This window comes from Gossypium arboreum, chromosome 11 (assembly GCF_025698485.1).
Source record: "Gossypium arboreum isolate Shixiya-1 chromosome 11, ASM2569848v2, whole genome shotgun sequence".
NCBI lineage: Eukaryota > Viridiplantae > Streptophyta > Magnoliopsida > Malvales > Malvaceae > Gossypium > Gossypium arboreum.
Window position 1 is genome coordinate 89188948 of NC_069080.1, and position 8589 is coordinate 89197536.

Genomic DNA, 8589 nt, shown 5'->3' on the forward strand with positions numbered 1-8589 from the left:
TTTCTAATGAAACTAGACTCAAAATGGAATCTGCACATATAAGGCATGACTCCTAATTCTTTCTGGATAATTTATAGTAAATTTTTAAGGTCGCGACAGGGGACCCAGAAACCGTTCGGGCCCTGTCTCACGATAACTTTAATATCTCTTAACAAGTAACTCCTATGACCGTTTCGTTTCTTCCATATGAAAGTAGACTCATCAAGGTTCATTCACATAACTTATTCACTATTTAATACCATTCCTACAATTTTTGGTGATTTTTCAAAACCACACCACTGCTGCTGCCAGCATCTGTTTTCAAGGTAACCTTTACCTATTTCATGATTTCCACGATTCAATTGCCCCTCTTTGCATACATAGCACAAAGTGTGATCATGATTAACCATTCCAATGGCTAATCTTCTCAAAACAATTCCATACCCCATAATGATCAACATACAACGATTATAGTATCATACCAAAAACGTATATAAGCCATTTTCGCATGGCTATCCAAGTTTACACAAACCGAAAGGTACATGACCTTCAACAATAGGGTAGTCCTATACATGCCATTTCAAAGTTCAACCAAAATTATACCAAACTGGAGGCTTTGATAGTGTAGATGACTTCGACTTTAATGATCCCGAATCCGATCGCTAACGAGCAAAATCTATAAAACAGAGAGCCAAAGCAACGGAGTAAGCATTTTTATGCTTAGTAAGTCTCAAGCAATAAAATCAGCTTTAACTAAAGCATTACATTCACATAGCCAAATGAATCATTTCATTAATACACATTTACATAATCATACTTACTTCACACTTCATCATTATATACTTTCACAAGATATCAACTAATTCAATAGCTGAAAACTCGTTAGTCGATTGAACGAATGTTACTCAAACCTATCGACTTTTCCAATGCACATATAAACATACCTTATCCTTTGGGCTTTTCGAGCGTACTAATTAAATTTATTACAGCAACCAATGCTCACCTCCAGCCCAAGCTTCTTCGGAATACAACCGGATATAACCACATGCACGAATGCCTTCGGGTCTTAGCCCGGATAGAACGACTTGCACAAATGCCTTCGGGTATTAGCCCGGATTTAACAACTTGCACGAATGCCTTCGGGTCTTAGCCCGGATGTAGTCACTAGCACAATTGCCTTCGGGTCTCAACCCGGATATAATTACTAGCATAAATGTCTTGGGACTTAGCCGGATATCATTCAATTGCTCATGCTCACACATACATCAATAATCATTACACATCCATGTTTCATTTTCGTTACTAAGGCTCAAACACAAACATATCACTAGCATAATCGCCGGGACTTAGCCCGGGTATCATTCAAATACTCATATACACATAAATCAATAATCATTACACATCCATATTTCATTTCACACAATTCGACTAGGGTCATTTCTTGAGGACTTACCTCGGATGTTGTCGAACGGCTTCAACGGCTATTCGATCACTTTTTCCTTCCCTTTATCGGATTTAGCTCCCTTTTGCTCTTGAGCTTAACGAATACAAGTAGAAGTATTCAATATTTCTATTAATAATGTTTACTAGTAAATCACATTCGGCATCTCATATCATCTCACTTTATTATAATTTATCATTCAACCTTTGAACCAAAACGCCATTATATGGCCACATACACATACATCCATATATTTAAGCTCAAGAATTTTAACATAACATCAAGTGCTCAAATTACTCATGTGGCCGATTACACATGGTCATAAATACACAAAATCAAAAATAATTTCAAGGTTTTTTCACACTATACATGTACTAGGCGAATGTACATGCAAATTTCACAACATTCTTCAACAAATTTCTTCTTTAAACAAACATATTTATCACTTTCTTCATAATCAAAATATCATGTGCAAACATATATACACATATAGGTGCATGGCGAATCTCAAGGTGTTCATAACCCTCTAAAACACAAATTTTACCAATCAAGTAACAAGCATAAGTCATGCTCATGAATGCATCATGGCGAATACATCATAATCATACCCCATTGAACTTTGGTCATGGTTAAACAAAGAACTCAATGTCTTACTCAAGATTGCTACAAAGAAATTTCAAGAGTAGTCAATCCATCATTGCATGCATCATTAGCAAGCTTCACATTTAGCATGCAATGGCTTTAACACAATATCAACCTTGGCCAAATACCATTTTTCATGGCATAGCAAGGATTTGAACCATGGCTAACATGCACATCAAGTTAGCAACCAAAACAAGCATGAATCTCATGACACAACTTCATACATACCTTAATCTTGATGCAAGTTTAGCCAAATCTCCTTCTAGATCTCTTCTAAACAAAGAAAATGAAGCAAAAATCTCTTCTTCCTCTTAGGAATTTCGGCCAAAGGAAGGAGGGGAAAAGATGAACAATTTTTTTGTTTTTCTTTCTTAGTCTTTGCTCAAAGAAAGGATGAATGACAACTTTTTTTTTTCCTTTCTTTCTCTCTAGCTACGGCACCATGGGGGGGGGCATCCATGCTCATTTTTTCTTTTTTCTTTTTTCATTTCTTAATTCTTTCTACATAATGCACTAACTTAGCATGTTGGAAACATGTTCCCTTGCCCATAATCTAGACATGGTCGGCCACTCATTCAAAATAAATGGAGTATTTGACATGCAACTCCATTTATTTTGCTTCATTCTTTTATTAACCTCTTGAAATTAGCTACATATTTTAAAATCCTTTCACATGAGTCCTTTTTCTTTCAATTCACAATCAAATTAACTAAATCAAAGAATTCAAAATTCACACATGAGCACACACATATTATAGGCATCAAAATAAATTTTAAATTATTTTTATGCCTCGTTTTGTGGTACCGAAACCACATTCCGACTAGGGTCAATTTTGGGCTGTCACAAGTCCAGTTAAAAGGCAAACTCGTTCGTAACAGCTTAGTCAAATTCGTCAATAAATACCACCACGAACCGATCTAGATAGGGCTAGAACACTCGGTTCATCAGATCCATAAAAGCTACCGGTGCATTAGTCAGTTCGAATGGCATTACTAGGAACTTGTAATGACCATAACGAGTCCTAAACACCATCTTATGCACACCAGCCTCCTTAACTCTCAACTAGTGATACCTTGATCGGAGATCAATCTTAGAGACAACCGAAGCTCCTTGCAACTGGTCGAATAGATCATCTATCCTCAGTAGGGGCTAGTTATTCTTTATGGTCAGTTTGTTCAATTGTCGGTAGTCAATGCACATACGCATGGATCCATCCTTCTTTTTGACGAACAGAACTGGTGCTCCCTACGGAGACATACTAGGATGGATGAACCCATGATCCAAAAGTTCTTGAATCTGAGCCGTAAGCTCCATAAGCTCTTTCGGTGCCATTCTATAAGGGGCAATGGACACTGGATCTATCCCAAGAAGGAGCTCAATCCCAAACTCTACTTCACAATTTGGAGGTAACTCAGGTAGCTCTTCTGGAAAAATGTCTGAAAAATTTTTAACTGTCCTAATATCCTTAACCGAAGAATCCCCAAAATCTGAAACAATGATGTAGGCCAGACACGCCTCACATCCCTTGCGAACCAACTTTTCTATCCTCAATGCAGAAATCACATTCGATAAGTAGTTCTGACGTTTCCTAATTACGACTACCTTGCTATCCTCCTCAGTTCTCAGTACAACCCTTTTTGTGGCACAATCTAAGCTCACTCAGTGCTTGATCAACCAGTCCATTCCCAGTATCAGATCAAACTCTCCAAAAAGTAGTTCCATCAGATCAGCCAGAAAGATAGCCCTTTGAACCTCTAGAGGAGAATCTCTAAATAGTTTTTTAACCCTTATTAACTACCCTAACAGACTTAGTACAATGACCTCACTTGAAGTGCTCTCAACCAGTATACCCAAGTTTTCAGATACGGTACAAGCTATATAAGAGTGAGTGGATCCAATATCTATTAGTGTAGTACAAGGTACATTATAAATAAAGAACGTACCTGTAATGACGTCCAGAGCATCTCCATCCTCTCAGCAACGTGTAGTATAAACTAGAGTCGGCTACCTCACCTCAATATGTCTAGCACCTCTGCTCGGTGCTCTCTGACTACGGCCCAAACCATTTCCACCTCTGGCCTGACCACGGCCTCTCAGTGGCTACTGAACTACCCTTCGTTGTGGTGTAGTACCCATTCCAGAAGCTTGCATCTGATCGAACCTCTACGGACACTCTCTAATACGGTGCTCTAATGAACCGCACCTCAAACAAGCTCTAGTTCTTTTCCAACACTCCCCCTGATGGCATCTACCACAGTCAGTACACGGTGGCTGTCCAGTAGCAGCATTAGGAGCCCCAACTCCGATTGGCCCATCAACTATGGCATTTTTCTTAGGCCTCTGAATGAAACTTGAGGGCTCCGACTCCATCTTGCTCTTACCTCTCTCTCAGTTCTGGCGCTCAGCGCTCTTTACTTCCTCAGCGATCTTTACCTTATTAATAGTGCAGCAAAGTCTCACTCCTTCTGTGGAGCTATCAGAATGCTCAAATCATCCCTGAGGCCATCCTCAAAGTGAACACATCACTCATACTCAGTCACCACCATACCTCGCGCATAATGGCTCAGTCGCAGAAATTCAGCCTCATACTTGGCCACTGATCTATCACCCTAGGTCAAATTCAGGAACTCTCTCCTATGAGCATCCACATAACTGGCCCCTACATACTTCCCCTGGAAAACGGTCTTAAAGAACTCCCAGGTCAGTCGATCGGGCTGATTGCCCTCTTTAATAGTAAGCCACCACCGATATGCCTCATCACGCAACAGCAATATAGCACCCTTTAATTTCTGCTCGGGGGTGCAGTCCAGATCATCCATAATCCTCTCTATGGCCTCTATCCAATACTTAGCCACATTAGGGGCAACTCTAACAATACCCCTAAAAAGCTCAACTTCATCAGACCGGAGTCGTTCCGTAACCGACCCGTGGCCCTCAGCTCCAGTATTGGGCCCAGCGACACTTTTTAGAATCCGTAACATAGCTTGGGATAGTGCTTCGTCCCTAGCCACTTGATCATGAGACCATCTCAGTCATAGGTGGAGTCAGTGTCTCACCAATATCGAAATTAGGCAGATTGCCAGATGATGAGGACTTAGCTCGAGCACCTCTACGGCCTTTTGTACCCCGTCCGTGAGTACATTTTGTGCTCATTGTCTATTCGCGTTTTATTTGTATCAACAGTTTTATGCATCAGTTTACTGTTCCAGTGTTTATTAACAGATATTTTATGAAAACAGTATCAGAAGTGTATAGTTTGTTTCGTACATTGCATTGTCAATCTATGTCTACCATCTTACTACAGTATCAGTATACACTAACTTAAGTGTTTTCAGTACAGTCTGTCTATAGTAGTTTCAGTACATACTATCTATAGCAATTTTAGTTTATAAATAGATAATAGTTTAGAGAACTTACGGGATCAGCGCTAAAGACTCAGTGTACCACACATTCTGTAAAAACATTTCAAATCATTAGAAATCAGTTCATAGAAAATTAGATCTTAAAAACTCAAATCCACAGCCGAGTTTTGCAACTTGGCTCTGATACTACAAATGTAACACCCCAAACCCGGCCTAGACATTATGGCCTAATCTAACGATGTCACATGATAGTGTGTTTGAAAACCGTAGCTTGTGTTGGAAAACCATAACTTTGCTTAAAACATTTTCCACTTAAAAACTTTTTATTATTACTTATTAATTCTAAAGTCTTGTTAATTACTCAGTTGAAAGTTTCAAAACGTTTATTCTATGTGGAAGTTATTAAAATGGTTTGCGTATTTGTGCATATTTTGTTAAAACGATTGATTTTTTTTGAAAACTCGACTACTCCTACCACTAGCAATTATAAACCAAAACAATAAAAATCCCAAATTAAAATAAAAACGCCAAAGAGGCCATGTTACAGTAAAATGCCCCAAGATAGAATCAAAATCTTAATTAAGTACTAAATAGAATGAAATAGGTTGTGTGGCCACCGACCGATCCGCCTAAGTCTAGGGATTACCTGTACAGATAAAATAGAAGGGTGAGTTTATGAAAACTCAGTCTGTATTTCCCATATAAACAAGCAAATAGAATAAAATCATATTCTAGGCCTAAGCCCTTTTCAGTAACAGTTTAAGTTTCAGTTAGAGCCTTAGCTCATTACAATATAAAAGCAGTCATGCATTTGGGCCTTGGCCCATTACAGTATCAATATTCAGTACAGTAACAGATATGCAATATCAAATCCTACCCAGCCAGCCTCTACACTCCAACTCCGTCAAACCCTACACTCTATGTGGGGATATAATCAACCCACACATCCCTACACTATAAAAAGTACCGAATACGACACTAAATAATAGGTTGCAGGTGAGCTACCAGTAAATTAGGCTCGAGGCCTTTCAGTACACTTCCTCTGAATAATATAATCCCCCAATCCAATCCAATACAATATACAAATATGACATGCTATACCATAATATCATGAATGTTATTAGGGCATACAATATCAAATCAGTAGAACATCATCATACTTATTCATATCAGTCATACAGTTATTTCAGTTAGTTAGGGGTCTAGGTAAGCTTACCGACCCTACAGTAAGTCCACAATTGACTCTGGCAACTCATTCAACCTTAGCAATCTAACAGTAAAAATGGACCCACAAGCCCATAATGTTTACCCGTGTGGGCCCACCTGCCCGTGTGGCCCATACAGCCCAAAATGGCCTTGGCCAGTGTATTTCACACAACTAGCCTCAGCGATCACAAGCCCATTCGATCACACGACAACCGCACGGATGACCCACACGCCCGTGTGGCATCGATAATCACACTTTTTAGCTTTTCACCGATTTTAATTTTCTAAGTTGTGTTTACACACTAGAACAATTTTCGATGCGATTGCACTCCTGAGCACTCCAATACCTATCAATTGATCGATAAACACTAGATTAATCCCTTGATATGCATTCAAACCGATTTGAATTGAAGCATTCATCTTATTACGTAACATCCAACTTACCCTCGACACTTCGAACACTTCGACTAAGGTTCCCCTCGCGACTGATCTCTTTCTCCAAGATCTGCTGCTGTCCAACAAGATAAAAGAATACTAATCGGAACCCTTATGAACACAATTTTACCAAACACCAAAAACTTGCTTACCGAAACCAGGCGAAGAATCGATAAGGAAAGGCAGAAAGTACTACTGTCGTGGGATGGGGAGATAAATTCGAGAGGGGGAGAAGATAAAGAAGAAAAAGGGAAATTTTTGCACTGAGCAAAATAGAACAATATCTTGACAGCACTTCAGGAAGGGGTGTCCAAGCAGAGAAAAGAAGTAGCAGCTGAAATTTGGGAAAAAAAATAAGATTTGGCCAGAGAAAAAGATGAGAAGAATGTTTAAGACTTTTCAGCAAGGAGAAGAAATAATACCAATTGGAATTTTGACGTAACAAAGGGGTTAAGGGAGAAAAACGGTAGTAAGTGGGGAAGAAAAGCAAAAGAAAATGGCAAAAACAATATAGGAAAAACACTCGACAGAGAAAATGTAACAGCCTGATTTAGACCCTATTCGGAACGGCGATTTCATGACCATGAATTCGAGTTAGAAAAATATTTTAAATTTATTTTCTTTGTTTATTGTGTTTGAATTTATATGTGTGAAATTTTCATATTTTAATTTTATCATTTGAGTGCTTAATTTAATAAAAAGCATTAAATCGCGTAAAATGAAAATTCAATGGTTAAATGTCAAAGGGGCCGAATTGATGTTGTCTTTATAATATGAAGTACTTATGTTGTAATAAGGCCATTGATTATATGAGTGGACAGTTTTGGACATGTTTTATATGGTTTTCTAATTAAATTTTAAAGGTTAAATATGTAAAATAGTAAATAATAATATGATATATTATAACATAATTAAAAGCCATGTTAATGTTCATATTTTTTTTTTTGACCAAAACATATAAAAAAAAAGAAAGAAACAAAGCTTAAAAAAAAAAGAAAGAAACAAAGCTTAGGGTTCAGCCATTTGTTAAGCTCAATCAAGATCAAGAACCAAAAAAATAAGATTTGGATCGGGGAAAAACTAAAGTTATCGATTAGCCATCCCATTTCGATTTTCATCGCCCGAGGTAAGTTAATAAGAAAATAAATGTTATTTATTTGATTAAATACGAGTTATATGCTGAAATAAACTATGTGGAAATATATATGTGTTTTTCGAATGTGAATAAGCTTGGGAGATATGTTTACGAATTCGTTTTGACCGAGTTAAGACATCTGAAAGCCCCTTACGAACCTTAGGAACAGCTAGGATACATATGTCATGACATAGGATTTTTGATATGTGTTTTCGTGTAAGACCATGTCTGGGACGTTGGCATCGATATATGTGGTTACGTGTAAGACCATGTCTGGGACATTGGCATCATATTTGATTCATGTAAGATCCTGTCTGGGACAGTGGCATCGATATGAGATAGCATGTAAGACCACGTCTGAGACGTTGGCATTGTACAATATATGAGAT

At 38.1% G+C, this 8589-nt stretch overlaps 1 long non-coding RNA gene across 1 annotated transcript; it reads right to left on the bottom strand.

Annotated features, from left to right (window-relative positions):
- Positions 1 to 207: 207 nt before the first annotated feature.
- On the bottom strand, positions 208 to 1520 carry LOC128283454 (uncharacterized). Its single transcript, XR_008273802.1, has 2 exons — positions 1433 to 1520; positions 208 to 655 (listed from the first exon to the last, which is right to left on the bottom strand). It is a non-coding gene; the product is annotated as an uncharacterized LOC128283454 (long non-coding RNA).
- Positions 1521 to 8589: the final 7069 nt, after the last annotated feature.